We start from the raw sequence: 23,008 nt of genomic DNA on the forward strand, positions 1-23,008 counted from the left end.
TAAACCGCAGATTAAAATTCTCCCGTGAGATTCAGACTGGGCGAGCGACGGCTGATGCTCCCTGGAGCTGCAGTTGTTGAAGGGCAACGCCGCACCAGGCTGTGTCTGGATGAAAAGCATTCCTGCACTGACCTCTGTGGGTTTGAAGGTTCATGTATGGAACACTTCTGTCCACAACTCGCATGTGGTCAGGTATTCCTATCGCCCTCAGGTATAAATCCAAGCAGGTTGTAGCCTGTATCCTGTGTACAATGTGTACATGTGTGGTATATATATAGGACATATCTGCCCATCGTATGAAGTACCTCAATATTTACATCCAGCTCCACCAGAGAGGGACTCAGGTTCTGTGGACCCTGAAGAGAACCGGGGAACGTTTTGGAAAATTAAAGTCCTTTAACAGCTGTCAAAATGTGTGACCAACCCTGAATATAACGGGGTCACGTTTTTTGGTTGGTGAACCTGTCTGGATACCACGAAGGCGCCACAGTGCGACCGTGGAAAAATAAAATGGGACAAAACATTTGGCGGAGACAAAATGGCTGAAATTCATAAACAGGTCACAGAATTTGGTGAAATGGGGACGAAACGTGAAATAGCACATTTCCCGCTTACACACATTTTCTCCGCAGTGTGCGGGGTTTGGTCCGGTGCGGTTCGAATCCGCTTCAAAGTCAACGCGGGCTGCCCGCGTCCACGGGCTCCACGTCCAGTGGGTGACAGGAATCCGGCGAGCCGAGTCCCGTTCCAGTGAATCCATCGATCCAGTGCTCCGGGGTTTGGTTGCATTGTACCTAACAGCCATTTAGGCCCACAGTGCTGTTCTTCTGTCTGTCGCTGTCTGTGTGTCTCTCAACGGGGACGACGCTGAGCTGGAAACTCTGGGAATATCACATCCAGACATGGGATATCTGGGATTAGTTGTATTTCCATCCAGGCCCGAGAACTGACTCTAAAATGTCGGTGTTTCCCGCTGTTTTCCAGTTTTCTCCGGGATGTACCGTGTGATGGCTGCGGTCCAGTGAACTGGGAGCACGTTGACTGGTTTGCCCGTTCAATCCACCAGTTTGGGAGCTTGTCTCAACTGCTTTTACTGGGATTATCGGCACCTATGGAGTGTACATGAACACTGGTCGAATAGGGATTCCAAACGGGGTAAGTGGACACGTTGAAGTCGGCCGTCTTGTGGGGATTTAGATCCACTTTTTTGAAACGCGGGATAGCCTGCTAGCTATCCCCGGGGTTAGCTCAGCAGGCTAGCTGCTGTCTTTGTCTGGAGAGACCGGGGAGCTAAGGGGCATGCGTCCATCATCGGACACGTCCCCGCCTGACCCGCTTGTTTCCCTGTACCTGCAGAATTTGGAGCAGTACCTCCACTCACTGTGGCACTCAGTTTAAGCATATTCACATATGCGTCCCACTGTTTGTGTAACGGTTAGTCACACTTCTTAAGAGCTCCGTTAAGATACCCGTTTGTTATCTGTGTTACCGTCCGTTTAAACCAGCGCCGAGACGTTTCGCGTGTTTTCAGGCTATTGTAGCATTTAAATAACTCCTGCTCAACAGTGTCACTTAGTCCGCATCCTCCCATTCTCCAATGTGTCTGTAGTTGTGGGAATCAATGCTGGATACGTTACGGAACAACATAAGGTGGCTGGGAGGAATCGGAACGTTTGTCCGATAATGGACCTATCGGTTTGACAGGGAGGTTGAAAGCGCCGCAGCGGTAATTGTCCATCACACGACGAATAGGACGTTAGGTCAACAGTTATATAAAGGATCTGTGCACCGGTGTACGTAGATTTAAGATCTGCTTTGAGCTGTTCAATTTGGGCTGTAAATTCGGATGTAGTTCTTGTGAAATGGTTAATTTATTGCAGAGTTACACGGAGAATACTAAATTTCTCACCGCTAGAGCGAAGCAGTACCGCGTCCGATAATGGATCTCGTTAGCTTTGTAGCGGGCCACGGCGGGCCTCGGACTAGCTGCATAAGTTGTGCTCGGTCCCTACATATTATTCGAATTTTGTCTCTTAAGCTAATGTTGTTGTGTGTGTTTGAAACGGATTCTATTCAGCTAAAGCCTGTGTAAGACGTTATTTGTGTGTAGGTTAGCTTTGCTATAAAAGACAGTGAGATCCATGGCCGACCGCTAGCTAGCCCTCCGATTAATTCAGCTAACAGTAGCTAGGTTAGTTAGCTCCGTGGGACTGTTGTGTTTGCAACAATTATCTGTTTCTTTACGTGTACAATTAGCCAGCGCAACCCCCTCCCCCATAACCCTGCTATTAGCATTTTTTAGCACGGCTTTTGTTTACTGTCCCCACCACCTAAACAGACAACCGTTCAAAGATCAGTAACGTGGCTAACAGGCTAACTACATGTTATAAATATCCCCTGAGCTGGGTTACCAGGGTCAACCAGATTTCTAACCTGGCAGCACAATTCATGCAAAAAGCCAGGATTTTGTTGCTGTTAGTACAAATATGCCACCAGTACAATGACCTAATGCCATGTTAGTGTGATTGCACAACATTTGCTAGTGATTGAAGGCCTGTAATATCAGGTGGGAGGTTTAACTACCGTGAAGAAAAATACTCCCCAGCAGTAGTAAGTTTTACGTTTAAACGCTTTAAGGTTACTCTGCAAGGTGTGTGATAGTCATTTAACCTAAAGTAAGCTCCATTTGTATCCACCTTTTAGTGTTGCATCATGTTTTAATTTCATTAACAGGTCTCTTATTTAACTCGGGGCAGCATAGGGGATTGTATCTGTCAATGAACTCAAAGGGACACGATAGACAATGCATGTTTATCTTTCTAGTTAATCCATTGAGGCATACAGGATCTAAGTTAATCTTGTGGGAGGTGTACATGGCAAGTGTCTTGACAGTTATTTTGTTCTGTTGAACGATGTGGCTCAGTCTGCTTATCCAGTATGACATTTACTGAAAGATTTGTGGTGGTCTTGTTTGAGTATTGTGGGCCAGGGAATTCATGCCCTTGAGAGTGAAGGTAGCTGAGCACAACAATGAACTTTGATTTGGAAGTGGAAATGTCCTTGAATACAGAGCCACTGTGGTGGTGGTGGTGTTGTTGTTGTTGTTGTTGTTGTTGTTGTTTTGTTTCAGTAATATGTACTCTGGCAGTGGCAGTTGTGCCTGAAATGAATGAAAACATGAAAAAGCAGTGAATCTGAGAGGAGAATAACAGCAGTACTGGTTGTGGAAGATGACAGGACACTGATTATTTTGTTACTGTTTTTCCTGCACTAAGTCCTGAAAAAATGTAAACAAAAACAGTGAATCACAAAAGAGAAGGAAGTACTCTGTAAGTGATCTCATAATTGGTTTTCTATTGGGAGTCTATTTGGATTCTGATGGTGAAGTAAGAATGAGCATTAAGGAGGACATAAGAATATACAAATTTGATTTTTTTTTTTTTTAGTGAAATTCCAGATTATCCTGGGGATTAAGGAGCGTATTCTTTTTCCGGCTAACAATGATTTCCATTGTTGATTAATCTGCTGGTTGATAGTTTTTTGTTTTTCTTTTTTTTTTCTTTTTTTTCCCCCGTGTTGTTCTGTTAATAGCCGGTGACAGTGATACACCAGTCGGGGATCTAAGATATAACTTGGTGTCATGTTGTTTCATTGCAGAGATAATTTGACTTAATATGTAGTGTCTAGTAAAATCTGAAAGTACCATTACCTGTGATGTGACATCCAGTGCGTGAGACTTGGTTGCCAAATACCAGTGCCATAAGGGCTCTTAACTTGTTTGTGTATTGGTGCAAATTGTTCCATCTCTTGTCTGTAAAATTCTGCACAGCTAAATTCTTGTCATAAAGTAGCATAATGTGGTGAATAAATACAGTTCAGATCTGATTCCTGATTTGTACAGATTTATTTGCCTTTTTATATTTTCTCTTATTTGCACAGATATCTGGATATCTGTGATACCTGCGATATATCAGGCATTGCAAAATCCCATTTTGATACTATCGTCATTGTAGGAAAAAAAATTTGATGGTATCAGAAGTTACCCAATGCACCAGTGTGTGACTCTAGCAGACATTTCAGACATGCACATTTTTCAAAATAATACATGCATCTGATAATTCTAGTTACTTTCATTTTCATACCCTACGTTTTTACCGCAGTGTTTACTCTTTGACATGTATTTCCACCTTAAACCGTAGGTGCAAAGTTAAGTCAGTCTTACTATGATAAACTTGTTGTGTAGAAAGAGACAACAGTCCACTTCGTAGCACTGTACAAGTACATCATCATCCTAAGACACAGAAATGAACAAGCTCCTGATAAGCCCTTTAATATCATTGAAGTGCCGATTTAATACCTGTGGACACCCAAAACTGCAGTGTTATGATTATCTGCAGCACAGTGCAGACCTCAGCGTAGTTATGTGATGGTCGGGTTGACATCAGGATCGCTGGGCCGGTCTGCCCCAGAGGACGACACCCAACAGGAAGCTGAAATTAGCTGATCTGTCTGCTCCTCCCGGGAGGCCGGGCAGACGGGAAAGAAAGCATCGCTGAGCAGCGAGTGGAGCTGAGAGCTACACGACCTGCCGTCACCCCGGCCGCCCTGCCCAGCGCTCTGCCGCAAACAGCCCCGGAGGTCCTTCAGTGGTGGCTGCAGTGTTGAATGACTCAGGATTTCAGTGGAGTTACCTGAGCTGATGAACAACATCAGCCCAACTGTTTTCTCCAGAGAATCAGCACAGCAGACGGAATGGGACGCCCGGTCAGGAGGGATTAGAGTGGTGGGGGGGCCAGTTGGGCAATAAAGGAAAAAAAGAACCGCAGAAACACGGCCAGGTACAGCCAGCCACAGCACTGGCTGCACCCACTCGGCCTGTGGTTGTAGCCAGTGGCTGTAGGGTATCAAATTACTCCATAACATTTTGAGCAAATAATTCCAAAGCTTGTGGTTGTAAAGCAACCTTGATAAACCTGTAAAATAAATCGGCATGAGAAATTCCAGTTTGTGCATGTGTAGAGAAGATTTGTATTTGTAAAAACAAAAAAGCTGTTTTGACTAAAACCTGTGAACAAATGGTATCAGTGGTGAGGTTACACAAAGACACTGTGAAAAAAGAATCGCTTTTATGAACATCTGTGTACAGATACAAAGCAGAGAACAGTGTGTAAAACTCACTGAAGTTACACGTATGAATGTTGACCCTCTCTTTACACTTAATCTAATTGGACAATAACAGTCCAATCACAAAGCAGAGTCAAACTGTCCAGTCAGAGGGCCGATGGTTCCGTTGCCTGAAAGGTGTAGCTAGTAGATTCTCAAGATGGAAGATGGCACGGGCTCTTCCGCTTCCCAGGTGGCTGTGCATACATACACAGCACATTAAATGTTCACTATAATATTCTACAGCATCATCAAATATAATTTAGCCCATCTGGGTTGCCCATCTGCCCTCTTATTGGACAGTTTAACTCGTGATTGGATTGTCACCGTCATTCATTCAGGTGTAAAGACAGGACATAAATTGTGAACTTTGAGCGCTGAGTTTTACAGTTTTCTGCTTTGTATCTGTACGCACATGTTCCCAAAGCATTTTTTTTCTCTTTGTGTAACCACTGATGCCATTTGTTCACAGATCTCAATTAGTCAGTCTTTTTTTTTTTTTTTTTCTTTTTTTTTTTTTTTACCTATACAAATTCTTTTTACACATGCACAAACTTGAATTCCTCATGCAGATTTGGTTTACAGTGGTTGATTAGCAACTAAAAAGTCTGGAATTATTTGTGAATATCACTTTACAAGCTCAATCTTTTTGACCCTAATTTGAGCCCATATGGCTGTTGCTGTGGTCAGAGCTTGGCCCTGCTGCAGTACGATGACACTGATGGGCATTAAATCAGGTTTCCCTGCAGTGTTAAACAGCAGAGGCAGGCCGCCTCGATCCTCAATACAAAGACCCACTTAAATTAACTAAAATGCAGAGGCACTACTTCACACAATTTAAAAACAGGTTTAAGAGTGTGGTTTCTGTTTAGACCATCATCTGAACTAAGCACAAGACGAAATGTGTCAGGATGTGGCTGATTCTGCTCAGGAAGGCGATTGATTGGTCACGTTGTACATTTGCTTTGTGTTAATTAACCATAATAGTAATTATAACCTCTCCTAAACAATCACCTGGGGGAAACACTGAAATGATAAATAATACTCTGCCGTCATTATGTTTGCCTGACTACATTTCTGTAAGTTTCCTACCCAAAATCCCCACCACCATTTAACTGTTTCCTGGAAACCTCACTTAAAACAGTTTTAAGAAAAGGTAATATGCGTAAAAGTCAATTGCAGCTGCGAGTGAAATGTATTGAATTTAACAGCAGGCATTGGCAATGACAACTAACAAAGTAGTCAATAATCCTGAGTAGAGCTAAAATGATTAGTCATTTAATCAATTGGTCAACAGAAAATTATAGCGACTGTTTTGATAATGGATTGCTTTAGTCATTTATCAAGCAAAAACACCAAACATACCAAACATTCTCTGGTCTCTGTGGGTTCTGAGAGTTTTGACCTTTGGGTTGAACAAAACATTTGAGGATGTCGGCATGGGCTCTGAGAAGTTGTAATGCCTTTTTTTTTTAGATAGACTAATTAATGAATTGAAAAAATAATGAGCAGATTAAACAATGATGGAAATGATCGTTAGTTGCAGCCTTTATCTTGAGATAAAAATGACTGCTGAGGGACTAGGAGGGAAGTTTAGTAAGTGAAGCCTTTGCCAGACTTTTAACCACAGACTTTTATAAACTAAACTGCCAATTCAAGTTTCACAGCTCAACTTACTTTTTCAGTAAAATATCTTCAATCTCATCAGAAAAGATGTCCAGGCACTGGTCTCAGAAAGCAAGCATGACAAAAACAAAGTTGTAGTAAGCTTACACCTTTGTATCTTGAACTATATTTGAGCATGCGTCTGTTTTGTCAAGTTCAGCTGCTCTGTTTGTGTTCTTCGGCCTTCACTTTGATGTGTTGAGGTCTCTGTTTAACCAGCAGTTAAACAGTTGGAGACACGGCAGTTCTACAGAAAACAGTCCTTCTACTGTTGAGGTATGAAATGTGGTCTGTTTAACCACCTACTGTATAGACACTTTGATAATTTATGTTTGACTGAGAAGCAGACCTGTTTACCGAGTGCCATGTGAGACAGAGGGGGAGAGAAAGGCCTTGGTGGTGCAGATCTCTGGGTGTTAACTGTAGTTTAGCTACTGCTTCTCCTGACCACTGACTGAACTCTGTCTCCGAGTGAGACAGAGACGGATCTGGATCGAGTGGTGGACGGAGAGCTGGCGCAGTGGATTGTGATAGTTTATCCTCCATGTTTGTACTACTGCAGAAACACATTCATTTATAATCCAATAACAACTGCGATCAATGACATCACTGCTAGATACAGAAAGTTCCCCTTAAAGATTTCGCACGATAAAAATAGATGTCACCAGATGATTGGCATCATATCATTGAAGAATATGGCAACATGAGCCAGCACAGTGGAGAGATGACAGTTAATGTTACATAGGGGAAACTAGAGGTTAAACAATTATTCAAATACTCCATTAATAAATTGGTTCCAATCAACAGAGAATACATTAGAAGCAATTTTATAATCAATTGAGCCATTTTCACAAACAGGGGTTTGGACTGTTGGTCAGACAAAACAAGCTATTTGAATTTCTCATTTTTGGCTGTGGGAAACAATTTTCTGACATTTTTGACAAAGCAATTCATCAGAAAAATACTCGGCAGATTTTTCAACGATGAAAATAATCGTTAGTCGCATGGCCGAGGAAAACAAACAACAGGTTTGCATTAAGAGTTTCTGCGTGTTCTGGAAAAGTCTGTGCGAATGTATTCTCAGTTCAGTTGGCATCAGAAAGATTCTATATATAATCCAGTGCTTAAACAATTATTTGAATGATGGATTTACAGGTTGACTCACAGGTAGTATGTCCCTCCTGCTGCATTAGTAAATAATGGATTAATCCTGGAAGGCTATTGATGTAGCACTATTCTCCTTATGAAAGTAGCATCAGCAATTGTCCGACCAATAAGAATTTGGTTAGACGAGAGCATATTGAGCAACCAATCGACCAGTCCACTGACAGACCACAGCCATGCAACAAGATACTTAGAAATCAGATTATCACTGTCTTTATATATTACGATTTTGTTTTTTTTTTTTTTTTTTTAATATACATGGGTTTTATGTGTATATCAGTGTGTCTGTATGCAGAAATGATGGAACAATATGTGAACTTTTAAATGTGTGTTCCCATGTTCTTCTGCTGTGTAGTATGCTGTTAAACCTCCGCAGTGTGCTGAGCGCAGAGCAGCTGACAGAACTACACACCCGCTGGGCAATCAATAAAATGGAGTGTCCTCTGTAATTTCTGTAATGTAGAGAGACAGTCCTGGTGGATACGGGCTGCACACGGCTGCTGATAGAAGCCGTGTGCAGCTTACTCCTCACTGTTCACGTTCTAAATTACAGTCAGAGGTGAACAGATTGGTCACCTTCTGACAATCAGTATGTCCATCTGTTTGCTTTTAAACAACATTTTTTTAGGTGACTCTTGAAATAGTCTTTCGTAACCATGATCTGTCAGCACTGCAGATAGGTGCTGAACGAATAGTGAACAAGGGATTGGCGATTTTGCAACTGCAGTGTTTTGTGTCTAATGGTGCATTTGTGCCATGTTGGCAGGCACAGAAAAATCTTTTTTTTTTATTCCAACTTGGAAGGATTCATGCATTATTCCAGGATGGTTACCCCAGTTGATAGCCTTGTAGTCACACATTTGCAGCAGTATGTTTTAAAAAATGGACCCCGGTACAAACAAACAATGTACGGCTCCGTTTTTTGTACGGCTCCCTATCTTTGTCTTTGGAAGTGGCTTTGAAGCCATTTTGTCACAAGTTTGTTGGCAAGTCTTTTTTCTTCTCACCATGTGGGAGATGTCGTAGCCGTCAGAAAATTCTGTCATCGTAATTCCAACCAGGATGGGGGCAAAAGCAGTTTTCCCCCACTCAGCCAGTTATAACTACGTCTGCATCGGTAAGATATGACGTAAAGGCCTTGACTTAAGTACTTGAATGTTGATTCACTTTAGCAACTGATTATTTATTTTATTTTATTTATTTTGGCCATTTTGCTTTTGTCTGATAGTCGATAGTATAGATTGAAAGTGGATATGTAGAGAAAAAAGAGGATATACAACAAGGTCCGGGGGGTCGCTGCTATGTGGCACAAGTCTTCGACCACCATTTAATTATTTAACAATGACTATCACCAAACTGGTGATGGTTACGTGGCTCTTAGCTTTTGGGGACCTTGGACAACCACATAATTCGTATGGAATTTGTTTACCTCTTGTCATATCAAACCTCAGGTTCTTTGCTGGTCTTTAATACAGCATGAGATGTTTTACTGTTTACCTACACTACGTTACCACTTTATTAGGTACACCTGTACAATCTAATGGAATTTAATATGATGCTCTGCCAGAACATCTATCTTTACGAACCCCATATTTCTTTGTTGACATTGTTGGAAATGTGTAAATTTAATTGTGTTTATTACTGAGCTCATTGTTAAAGGGGGGTGTTGTACTGGACTTGATTATATTGACAGGTATCCTTTAACTCTACATACATAGGGTGTCGGAATAGTACGAACACCTGAGTATAATGTAGTCCTGTAAAACAAAATCATGAACTATGAGCTCAGTGCTTAAACAGACTTAAATTAACACCCCTATAACAGTATCAATAAAAACAGATAAGCATCATAAAAGTTGAGTTCATGGCAGAACAGTGGTACTGGATTTAGTATGTTCATAACTCCCGATGGATTAATCCAGACACAGAGCTGTAAAAAATGTTACAACTGAAACGCCTATTAATTTTTGAAATCTCTACTGCAATGACTGTGCTGAAACTCACTTGACACACAGACAACCGCAGTGCAATCTAAATGAGGTGTTGTGGACAGTGCAGCTGTCTGTAGATCCAGACGGAGAGAATGAGACTCCACAGTAGAAAACAGGGTCTTTTTCAGGCTGCAGTCAAAGGCTCCAGGCCTTTCCTATTAGAGATCTCATTGTGTTGCTGGTGGAGTTTGTGGGTTGTTGTTTTATGCCTATTGAGGATTCACATTTCAAGACGTCAAGAGTTGTTACTGCGCTTCCATGCTGAAGAAGCAGCCGTTAGAGAATAAAGACGTGGTTATGACATGGAACGGCTCAGCCTGGATTTTAAAATCGCATTGAATTTTTACTGAAAAGTAATGTATTATTCAGGAAATGTATGCTGAAAAAAGTGACTTCCACGGCTACTGCTGGATGTTCCATTTGATGTTTACATTACTTAAGAAAGTAAGTGTTAATTCACACACACAAACACATGCTTACGCTCCTGTGATGCGACTGTTATTGCTCTGCAGAGTTGTGTGTCACAGTGTTTGTTTTGCACTTTCAAGCTGACACTCCTTAAGTTACATATTAAGCAGTTCTAAGGCTCAATTTGATCCCTGGGGAAATCCCTGCTAATAAATAAATAAAACTTTGAGATATATATTAGTATAATTTTTTTTTCTTACATTATAGCAGAGACACTGGAATTACTGTGTGTGTGTGTGTGTGTGTGTGTGTGTGTGTGTGTGTGTGTGTGTGTGTGTGTGTGGAGGGCGGGGTGTCAAAATGCTGGCCTCAACATCGTGGTGACTGTCAGCCATCTACTTCCACGTACTTTCTACTAAACTTTACAATTTATGTGCTCATCATATTTTTCATTTGTGCTGAAACAGGATGCGGGTGTTTCCACCCCTGGCAGAGACAGTTGCTTGGCAAAGCTTGCAGGTGATTGTTTTCTTTTCTTTTTTTTTCTTGAGAAAACCATGTCCACAAAATGGAGGATGTTCCCTTTTATTTTCAGAGAGTGAGAGACTTGATTCAGGGGCTCAGTTGCAGTGGTTTAACTTTTTTCTCCTTCAGCCTCCAAGTCCCTTTTACATAAAAGAAGTACACATTGTTACTGCTGGTTGGAAGCATCTTGCAGTCTTCTTTTCAGTGGAGCTGTGGCTGAAGAGGGCCTTTGCAGGGCTTCAGCCTGTGGTGATGTACAGACAGCAGGATGGTCAGAGAGTTACATACTGCTGCTCCTTACTGGCAGATGCAGCAGTACTTCTTTGCATGACATCTGCAGCCTGAAAAAATATGTGGAGGCAGAAGCTTTAGTGCAGCTGGCCGTTTCTTCCTGGTTGGGCCTGATATTGGCGGTGATCTCCTGATTCAATTTGATTTCGATTCACAAAGTCCAGAATCAATTTGTTTCAGTTCAGTACAATTCAATTCTTGATGATTCAGTTACATCTGATAAATGCTGCGAAAGTGCTTGTCAGAATTTATCCTGAGAACTTAAATCTCTTCTACATCTATCAAGTGAGCAACACTGTTCCCTGAATATAAACTGTGTCAAGTCACATTATCGGCTCAATTGTGGACACGTTTCCTGCTCATGAGACTGTGGACCAAGGATTTATTTTCTTTGGTAAACGACGAAAACACGATATATCTATATTTTTTAAGTCTCCATGTGCAAAATAGGTAAATGGAAACAATTAAAAATCCTGCACCACTTACAAGGGCATCATCATTCTGCGTATTTTAAAGAATACAAGCTATCCCACACAGCTGCACGTGGCGTGTCGGTGGCAGATGCTTCGACTAAGTACAGTTTTATAGGATTTTAGGAATCGATATTGGATCATTCAAATAAAAAATCGCAATTAATCAGAACCTCATTAGCTTCTGTTTGAGCCTGCTCTCAGTAAACCAATATGTATGCTAGGGGTGTAGCTATATTTTAATCATCTGAAAACGGTTGATGTCACCGTAAGCAGAATCAAACAACCGTCATAAAATTTCAGAGAGGAGATTTACCCAAGAGCTTCCTGATAGAGTTTGACTGTGGTTCTCCTCTTGGAACTGCTGGAGTTAGGTTGCAAATGCAAATACATCATCCATAAAGATAGTTCAGTGGGAAGACACAACATCCTCTGTCTACTCTGTTTGATCATTTACGACAGCTCTCCACTAGTCAGATGTAGAGACAAAACCTATTGTGTTAAGAAACGGTCACAAAGTGAAGCCTTTCCACGGTCTTTGTGGAACTGTCTGCTGATTATACTTAAACGTAACCAAATTTAATCTTCAGTGTGCAACAGCATAGTTGTGGTAGTCTGCCTTACGCCAGGCCAGACTGACTTTGTCTTTGTCTCAGTGCAGTCAGTGGAGTTGGGGTGCAAACACAGAGGGCTCCTGCAAAAAAAACCTCAAGGTCCCCCAGCAAAAAAGTTGAATCAGGCTCAACTTTTTTCTGATGCAACGTGACATCTTCTGGCAAGACGCTGTGGTGGCCAGTCAAATACGTGCCACCGCACATTCCTGGTTGATTGGTTCGTAACGTGAACACTATCTCTTAACTGTTTAACTTGATCGTTGTGACGAAAGATAAAATGTAGGCTTTTTTCAGTTTGAATGACCACGTAGACCTTTACCAGCTATTGTGCATGAAGTTAAACTCAGTTAATACTTGATGTTTCTGCATACCCAGAGTGGTAAGCGAGGGTCTCTATTAGATTAATTTTCTCATCTGCAATGTTTATGATCATGCGGATCATATGCACTGATTGCACATGTGTGAACACATCTGCACATGCAGACAGCCAGTATTGTATAAACTATAAGAGGTTGAAGAGTCAAAAGAAAAAGCCCATTGAAATGATTTCTAATTTTGGGCTGGGCTGGTGTAGAAAGCAGAGCTGCAGTTTGGTGGAGTTCCCCAGAGGGGCTGCACAGAGAAATCAAACAGTCCAGATATCGCTGACTGATCGGCAGTTTGATCAGAGTCTGAAACAGGCCCTGGATTTCTGCTGCAGTTCAAGATGCAGAAAGTCACGTCACATTTCCAGACATCAGTGTTTATGAATTATGAAGACGGCTCACTCTGTGCTGTCTTCATTTAGCCTCCTTACACATTAAAAATTCCATTTTTCCAACAATCTGGTGTAAATGATATATTCTTTCATTTCCTGAAAATTGATGATAATGCTCATATTTTTAAGACTCAGAGGGCGTGTCTAATATCTGATCATTTTCTAAAACTGAACAAACAGTTCATTCTCCATCAGTATACATTCAGAAAGTGAGAAAGGTTCACTCAATTCAAATTTATTTCTGAGGTCCAGTGGTGTTGTCTGTTCACAACGTGGCCAGTATCGGACAAGAACTGAACTGCATACTCAGAAGGACAATAACAACCAGCCCGACCTTGTCTTTGCAGAACAGAGGACAGATCGATGTACAAACAGACCGACAGCTCAGGGAGACACAGGACAGATGTGAGCTGGACACTTTCCTCTACAGACAGATCATTTCCTCACTAGAAAAACTGATTCAATCAGAGACCCACTCTCGCAGACAGCTTTGTAAAGCTGTACAGCTTTTTAAATACATATTTTATACCAGCTGTGAGTTTAACAGGATGTTGCTTTGATGGAGCCGCCTGTCTGAACAGCTCTGGAGGCTTTTAAACTTTTCCTTTGAGATGTCATCTCTACAGGTTCATAGTTCTTGCATAGTTTTTATCAGTGAAAGAGTTGGAGAGCTCCCCATTTATACAGCCACCGACAGAGCTATAGCTATTTAAAGGATATGTCCGGTGTTAGATTTATATCTTTCTTGTTGTCAACAAATCCCATTGAAAGACCAAAACCAATAATACCTAATACGTAGTATTATGTGATGTTCCAGTGCAAACCTTCTCCACGCACTGATTGTCACTCTCTTCACAAAGTGAAGCAGGAGGTGTACGCATGATTATGTTGGGATCATAATCGATCAATAACATTGCCTGTCAATGCATTTCATCTGTTGTTGTGTCGATGCTACAGTGGTCAACACTGAACTATAACTTAATTACCCAGCACTTTTACCAACAATTTTCATTGTTCATTTATCTTTGTGGAATAATTGATTTAATGGTCTAGAGTCTGTAAAATGTCATGTAATATGTGAAAACTACTGTGAAGTCAGAAGTCAGAAAAGGAACAAATCCTCTGATTTTTTTTTTTTTTAGAAGCTGGAACCAGAGAATGAAAGGCAAGTTTAATGATGCAAATCAAAGTCTAAAATAAAGTAAATTTAAAAATGGAGATATTAAGTTAAAGTGCAGTGCAAGATATAAAGGAATAGTCCCAAATTTGAAAACAGGACAAAAAGGGCAGAAAAGTTTTCAGCCCTTATTTAAAACAACTGAGACTTGGAGCAGAGCTGCAGTTTTTTGGGAGTTTTTTTTCTGAAATGTGGAGCATAAACACTGAATGCTGCTTCTCCGTGTTTGGTTTTGACTGGGGACAGAAAGCAGACCTGTTCCAGACCATACTTAACCATTCAGGGCTTTGTAGACTAAAAGAAGTCTTTTAAAATCAGTTCTTTGACACACAAAACCAGTGCACAGATCTGAGAACTGGAGTGATGGAATCCACTTTCTTTGTCAGAATAGTTAGAAACAGTCACTTATCAGATTTGTTGATGAATATAATTCAGCCTTTCTGCCTGTCTATTTAGTTTACATTTCTATTTAAAAAGTCCATAAAGTGTCTTGAGTTGATGTAAAGGTCTTCCCAGCAGCCCTGCAGTGACTCAGGCCTGGTGGCTCAGCGGTTAAACCGGGGTTAGAGGAGGAGCAGTATGAAACATGACCTGCTTTAGTACTGCAATGGGGGCACCCCCCCCCTGAAACACCAAGAGCTGCTCTCTGCTCTCACCACTCTGAGCTGATGTTATGTTGCCATTTCACCTTGCCACTGTGTCGCCATCACATTGATTTCCTGGTATATTATGGCACTAATATGTTTGTGTTGTTTTGACTTAGCTTTTAGTTCAAGGTTGAACTTTATTGGCCCCCAAAGTGAGTACTTTACAGTAAAGTATACACAAAAATAGGAGTTCCTCTGTTTGTTTGTTTTTGGAAGCTCAGAGTGTTTATGAATGTAGTTATTGAAGCAATTCTGACTATAAAGGGATTTCTGGAAAAGAATTGCTAATGTTAAATCCAGCTTTTCTTTTCAGTTTCTTTTAAGCTTGTAGATGAAAACCACACAGATACTTATTACTGACTATAAAACCATAAAGGTGGGATTTAGTATTTTTAGAGTCTCATCATTTCTCTTCGAGTGCTTCAGCTGTTTTTTATCTTCTCATTTTGGTCCGTCTCCTCCGTTCAGCTCATGAACATTTTGGCAGCCTTAAGAAACAAGTTAAACAGAGGAGACACTCAGTGTGTCTCCCCTGCAGGCAACAGCCAGCAAACATCATTTGGGGGCAGTTTGTAAACATCTAACAGGCTGCTGAAGTAGTAAAAGTGGTTAGTGAATTATGGGAATTACAACCCACTAAAAACAAAAGTTAAAAGTAGTTCAGGATAGACTGAACTAGCCACGGACGGGCTGTGCCAGTGGTTTGTCCCTGGAAACAGTAGATCCAGTGATGGTGTCTTAACCAACACAATGAACATCCCACACTGTAATACAAGGGTAAAAACGTCTTGTAAGAATGGCATATGGCTTGAAAAATGTAAATGTCTATTTAACACAAAAGTATGATGCACTTCTGTCAATGCCACTGTTTCCTAACCCAGGGGCCTGGCCCCTCCAGAGGGTCACCAAACAAATCTGAGGTAGTGAGATGATCAATGGGAGAGGACAGAAGAAGGACATAGTTGTGATTCACTAATTTGTAGTCATTTATTTGTGAAGAATTTGGAAAAGTTTACCAATTTGAACCTTGAACAGTTTAAATGAGAATGTGCCAAAGCCAAATTTGCTCAACGAGTGCAGGTGCTTTCAAACAGCTGGCTCTCAAAATCACATCCTGTTGTTCAGCATCAAATGTAATGGTTTGTGCTGAGACTGCAACTAACCATTATTTTCATCGTTGATAATCTGCCATTTTCTCAGTCAACTCAGTGGTGTGTGGTTTTTAAAAAAAATAATAATAAAAAATATCAGTTTCCTAGAGTCCAGGGTGACAAATCCCACTCCTTTTTCAAAACTCAAAGGTATTCAATATACATTGATAAAGCACCAAATTTCCACATTTGATTTGATTCATTTTCCATTGAGTGAGTAATTGATAAATTGTCTAACCGTTTCAGCTCTAGCTCAGAAGAAAATCTAAATCTGTACTAAAAGTTGGCATTGAATGACTAATGTTAGATTTCTGAGACTGAAGTTCAGATTTGTAATGTTGTTCGTATTGTCTGATTTCAAGATTACCTGAATTTTATTAATTTATTTGTATTTTATTTAATGAAATATTTTGCCAAATTTAGACTACTGTATTGTCTCCGCTTTATTGAGTCCAAAGATATTTACTTTACTGTCACTTAATACAAAGAAAAAGAGCAAACACTCACAATTGGGAAGCTGGGACTAAGAAATGGTAAATATTGCTTGAAAATTTGCGTTGCATTAATCCATAATCAAAGTTGTTGCAGCTTAATATTCAGTTGTTTGACTGATCGATGAATCAACTAATCGGTAATGCCTTAGTCTGTACGTTACACAGCAGGGGTCAAACTCTGACCGTTGACCTCTCAAAGAGCAGAGCTGGATCTAGACCAGGGAGGTTTGAGGTCAGTTGACCCAGGGAAATCCTTTGACCTTCCGGGAGAGGGATGGTAGTGAGAGTTAGCTTTAGGGCAGCAACTAATCATTATTTTCATTATCGTCTAAAATGCCAGTTTTTTTTTTTTTTTTATTGATTAATTGATTAATCATTTAATCTTTGAAGTGCTACGAAGTTGTTTTAAAAACAAAAAAAAACCAAAACAGAAAAACACCCGCCACATGGCATCTTTAGATTGCTTGTTTTGTCTGACCAACACTTCAAAACCCAAAGATATTTCATTCACTATGGTGTGACAGTTTGGTAAAGAACACTTTAGATGACATTCTCCATGACTGCACATCAATATCACGTCAGCTAAAAGCTTGATGAGTGGTAGCAGCGGACAGGGAGGACATGAATGTGTACTAAGAGTCTAGATGGTCATAATGTGGCTATATGTCCACAGGAAGTGATAACCCTGAATTACCTTCCTTCCCTGTTGAATGGTCAGAAGATTTCTGCTCTCGCCTGACAGCAGGGACTATAAATACACAGACACCTCCTGTTCTCATTGTGAACCTGTGATTTACAAACTCCCTCGTCCTACAGAGCGTCCCTAAACAAACAGACATCGCAGTGAGAGTCCAGGCGTTTGCCTGCAGCAACGTGTTCGATATCGGGTCTAATTTACATAAGGCAGATTTATTTCTGTTACAACAAATAAATCAGTCTGTTGCTGTGTGTCAGTGGACTCTGACTGGTGGAAATTAAGTAAACTGACCACAGAGGGTTCTCTCCAGCACTTTGTGGTGGTGGTGGAGGTGGAGATGACTGTACCTTATTTATTTAATTTTCCAGGACTTTTAGCAGCAGCATGTCAGCACCTGAAACGAAGTGGGTGTTAGTTGTGTTGGTGGCCTTGCAATCAAGTTGAGTAATACCATTAACAACTGTTTATTGCATCTGTGCTGTTTCTTTACTTAAATGTAATCATCTGTATTTATTCTTTATCTCCTGGTTTAAACACACTGGTCCAAGTAGTGATGAATTGTTTCATCCTAGAAGGGGAAGGCTTCCATTTGTTGACTCATGTTCAGTTGAGATTGGTTTCATAAATGATTGGCAGTTTCATTTTCTAGATCGAGCTCTTGTGTGGTGTTGAGCGGTGAATATAATGTGACAAATCTGCACATTTGTCTGGAGTTTTATGATTTTAAATTGGAAAACATCTGATCAAAGAATACGCAAACAAGATTATAAATCTGACCAGGCATTTGATGTTTACTGAATACCATCAAGTACTGAAGTTATCTATTATTCGCCCATTGCTACTGACTCATTTTGGTTGGTACCAAGAAAGTATTGGGGTTCAATATGCAGACCAATGCACTGCACATTTCAGTTGGAACTCTCCAGTGTGGCTTCGTAACAAGCTCATTTAGGACATAGCACCATGTGGAGCTCAGCATTTTATGGGTTCTTCCAAATAAAATCTGAATTAGCTGCAACAGAATATTTGTTTTTGTTTAAATGAATTAAACAAGTACAAAACCCGACATTTTTTTTTACCTTTGTGGCTGCAGTGTTGACCAGATGTGTAATGTTGGGTGGCTTCCTGGCATCACTAAAGTGACCTGTCCGTCTCCCTCTCGAATACACTCATAGTTATGACAGGCCTCTACCCGCGAGTTTTTGTGTTGAATGGTAAGGACGCGGGTATTTGTAAAATGTTTTCATGCCCCGTCAGCATCAAGTGCATTTTGCTTAAGAAACCTATCATACTGGTATTTGTTGGGTTGAATGTGTTGAAGCTCTCCTCCACAATAGCTGTTAAAGATCTTTTGGCTCAGTCCAGTAAAGGTTTGTAGGATTCTTCGGTACCAACATGGTACACATTTTTGTTGCCATCAAAATCTGAGGTGCGTGGATTTGTTTTTGTGTGGTTTCTTGAGGTCGCTGTTTCCAATGCTTTTGTGATTTTATTTGTATGTCAAAGCAACGCCCTGTTGTCCTGCCATTTAAACCTGGAATAGTTATTTGATTCACAGTTGCAGATTGCACAACTCTTAAACTGTAGATTTTGGAGGAAAGATTCTAGATTAAGTGTTCCATAGCTTTATCAGGTCAGAATGGGGGCTGCAACAAATGATTGTCTTCATGAACAAAAATCAGTAACTCTAAAAATCAGTGATGATGATGATATGGTCAACTAAACTTGTCCACCACTGAAATCAAAGTTTGAAAATATGCTTCTGTACCAGTTTAAATAGAGCCAGTTTACCAGCAGTCCACACAGAGCCAGTATAGCAGCAGTTGCTCAGCTGACACTGACATTTTCACAGCCTCATCTTCCTCCTTCTGCAGCGCAACACAGCCTGGTGTAAATCATCAGGAGTCCTGACAGCCTGTTAATATCTGGGCGAGGTCTCACTCTAGCTGGGACACGCAGTTTATAGCCGAGCAGAGTCAGAAGATGCTTGCTAGCGTTCAGGCTGGCCTGCATTGAGTTGTGGTATTGTCCAGGCCAAGTTTCCATTGGAGCAGCCCTGATGATTTGTCCCGCTGTTGGTGAAAAGCCTGGCTGGCTCAGCTTGGAGGGGCCTGAGCGACTCGGGCTCATTTCCATATAAAGAGGCTCCTCTCTGGCTGACAGCAGGGCAGGGTGCTCAGAGGAGCATGTAGCCTGTGGAGGTCCTGCCACAACGCCACCTTTAATTAAGTGTGGTATTAGAGGCAGTCGAGCAGAAAGTCTGATCTGAGAACAGCTCTGCAGTCTGGATGCCACCAGCTAATCCACTCAGTCATTTTAACACAAGCGGCTTAGGAATTAGTGTACTAGTCCGAACACCAGTCGCTCAACATGGGAACTCTATAGGCTTGTTCATGTTGCTGCTTAATTTACAACACAGCTGCCATGCAGAGATACAGCATGTTTAACTCTGGACGGTTTATACAGCATATATCCAACAACTTTCTAACATTTAGGTGTTGACATCATTTTTAGAGCTGAAATGATTAGTCAATTAATCAACTAGTAGATTAGCACAAAAATCATCTGCAGCTGTATTGATATAATAGATTATTCTTTCAAGTCATTTTTCAAGGACTGACTCTTTTTGGACTTGTCTGAAAATTCAAGCCATTTGAAAACGTCCCCTGAGGCTCTTGGAAAATTCAACAGAGATATTATCAATATTTTTTTACATTATATAGATCAGTCAGTTAATTAAGAAAATTATGGGCAGTTCAAACGATAGTGAGAATACTCACTAGTTGCAGCCCTACTGTTTCACTTCATTATAAATTTCAAGCCATCCTGTGTAACACAAGTTACAGAGTCTTGCTTTAATACCTTTGGACTTTTGGAGTGTTGGATGGACAGTCTGTCCTCTGGAATATTGTAATTAATCACTGACATGTCAGATAAAAATGCAAAACGATTAATTGATTATTCTTTCATATGAAACGTTTACCTTGAATGAAAATAATCAGTAGTTACAGCCTTGCATCATTTTAAGTAGACTCTCTGTCATCCAACATGTTTGGATGCCTCTGTGCCTTGTGTTTAATGTGTATCTGATGAGGCTCCTGTGTGTGTTGTCAGTGTTTCCTCCATGTTGTCGGTGTGTTCGCTGTGTGTTTTCTCGGCATTTGAAGTCATGTTATTAGCAACAGGATTAGCACTGCCCCCCTCCTGTCTGACCATCTGTCTTCTCACCCACTCAGGCTCAGGTGGAGTAGGCTTCAGCATCTGATTGGACAGACTGAGCAGTTAGGGTGTTTATTAACGCTCCCACAACATGGGGTCAAAGGTCAACCTGTAGGGCTTGCCTGAAAAGTAGAGACCGCAAAAATATGAAGCCCGTATGAGCATAAAATCACAACAAATGATTGTGAAAATGTTGAAATGAACTTTTGACTTTTCAGTACAGTTTATACAGACTTCAGAAACTGGATTCATACCCAGAACTTAATAGGGAGCAGACCATCAATAATCATGGAAATTTAAATGGCTCCTCAGTGTTTTTATTTTGGCTGTGACAATGTGAATGCCTTTCCGCTTACCATATAATCCACTATGGAATAAATGATGTAGTAATTCAATTATTAAGCCTGTTAGTTTCAGTTAAATCAAAAGTAAGTCCTGACTAAAATCAGCCACTCAGTCGTTCCTTTGTATGAACTCAAACCTCCACAGACATTGAGTAGTTCTCCAGCTCGCAGATAAACCTAAACCCGTCATTAGCATCACTTAGTTTTAGAAACAGTCCTTGTCCTTGTAAACATCCACTCAGGATTCAGATCATATCTTTTTCTGTGTTTAGGCTAAAAAAAAAAAAAAAGTAATAAACTTATCCAACAGTGGAAACCCCATTCTGGTGTTAATCTAATCACCTGTTCCTTGGATCAGAGCCTCCCTTTCAAATGAATTGGCAATGGCGATATGTTAATGTGTTTTAAAATGATCCTGCTGACAGACAACCAGGCTCAGGGGTGGGTGGAAACATGCCTTCCTCAGGCGGAGGAATAATTTTAGGCTAATGGCTGTATGCATCAGGGTTACTGAAGCAGACGAGGCTGGTGTGAATGATGAGGCTAAAATGGATAAATTGAAGACAGATTAAAGGAAGCGGACTCTGTGTACTCGCACCCCTGCAGACCTGTTAACTGTTTACTGCTTTGATAGATACGAGTCAGATTCCGTGTTAAAACCCAGTCTTTGGTTAATTAAGGTTTTCACAACTAGAACGCTGATGTTTCCACTGCTGCTTTGGTGATATATTAATACAAACATTTACCATTTTACCATTCTCTTTCAATTTCCCCCACTGTAGTTTCAAAATTAGATAAAATGTCTATCAATAAATCAAGTCTACATTTTGTATCTGCTATTTCCAGATCCTTAGAGGCGCTAATGTCACTCGAATGTTACTCAGATCCATAGCATGAAGAAAACTGGATTTTTGAGGGCAATACTGTTTAAAAAAAATCGGATATCAATATAATGGCAGATAAGTGTTTTTCATGCTCTTGTTATGTCGTTATTATACCGACTTTCCATTCTCTGTAGCATTGAGTTTTGAATGTCTGTGTTGGAAACTAGGTCAGAATCCTGGGGTTGTTTTGTTTGTTCTTTGATCTGATATTATTTGATCTAAATTCAGAAACTCTTCTAACTTTACACCATATTTCATTTAGGCATGGTTCTTTATTAAATTCTGTTGTGTTGAGAGGTTTTGCATGTTTTGTTAGAAGAACAAAAAAGGTTAAAACACGTTATGATTCCCCCAAATTAAGGTATGAAACAAAGTATTGTTTGGGTATCACAATGGGACTTTCATGGAAAATTTTAAAAATATACCCAGCCCTAATTCTGCATCATGTTGTACACATTTGCCGATAGTTCCTGTAATTGTACCTGACACATCTGGTATTTTTGGAAATGTTAGTGATTTGATTAGACTGTGAAATTCTTTGGATTATGAGCTCAGTCAGTCCACCTTCTGGATGGACTGAGCTGGTGGTAACTGTGAGGTTTTCGTGAGATGTTGAAGGTGTTAGGTTACATGATCTACTGTTAGAAATTTGATAGGAACTCTAATGATATAAGGACCGAAAGGTGAGTTTTAGTTAAGTTTCACTTTCATAATCACCCACTGCTTCTCTGGTAAGCTCTTTGACTGTTCCTAACCAAATTTCCATTATTAGCTTCTGTCAGGTTGGAAATAGGAAAAAGGGTTTGTTTTTTTTCTTTTTTTTCTTTTGTCAGATAGGGGAGAAAAATAGAGTTCATATTTAAACCAAAACATACCTACATGAAATGATACGTTATTTGACATCGAAGAATTAGGGCAGCAACCAATGATTATTTTCATTATTTTATCATTATTATAATTAGTGATTAATCTGCAGATTGTTTTCCCAAATAATCGATTCATTATTTGGTAAATAAAACATTGGAAAATGTTGAAAAACTCCCATCACGACACCCAAGGTGACGTCCTCAAATGTCCTATTTTGTCCAGAACTCCAAAATATTACATTTACAGTTAGAAAACCAACAAAGTATGACATTTGAGAGCCCAGATCCAGCGAATCTTTTTCGTTTTTGGTTGGACTGCAACAGCAGTCTATAGATACGAATGTCCTAACTGACTGACTGAGTGATAAACTTACACAGTTGGTCAGCCAAATGCCGAATGATTAATTGCTGAAGTTACACCCTTGGTTGTTGGTCTCACAAAATGAATAGAATATAAATAGAACTGTTTCTATTGCGTCAT

The 23,008-nt window shown here is 40.4% G+C and overlaps 1 protein-coding gene across 2 annotated transcripts in view; it reads left to right on the forward strand.

Moving 5' to 3' along the window:
- Positions 1-712: 712 nt before the first annotated feature.
- The window catches only part of znf609a (zinc finger protein 609a), a 48,917-nt gene continuing 26,621 nt past the window's right edge, over positions 713-23,008 (forward strand). For both annotated transcript variants that reach the window (XM_040132682.1, XM_040132681.1), the window contains exon 1: positions 713-1,155. The gene's annotated coding sequence lies outside the window, so the exon portion shown is untranslated. The remainder of the gene's footprint in view (positions 1,156-23,008) is intronic.

This window comes from Xiphias gladius, chromosome 8 (genome assembly GCF_016859285.1).
Source record: "Xiphias gladius isolate SHS-SW01 ecotype Sanya breed wild chromosome 8, ASM1685928v1, whole genome shotgun sequence".
Taxonomy (NCBI): Eukaryota; Metazoa; Chordata; class Actinopteri; order Istiophoriformes; family Xiphiidae; genus Xiphias; species Xiphias gladius.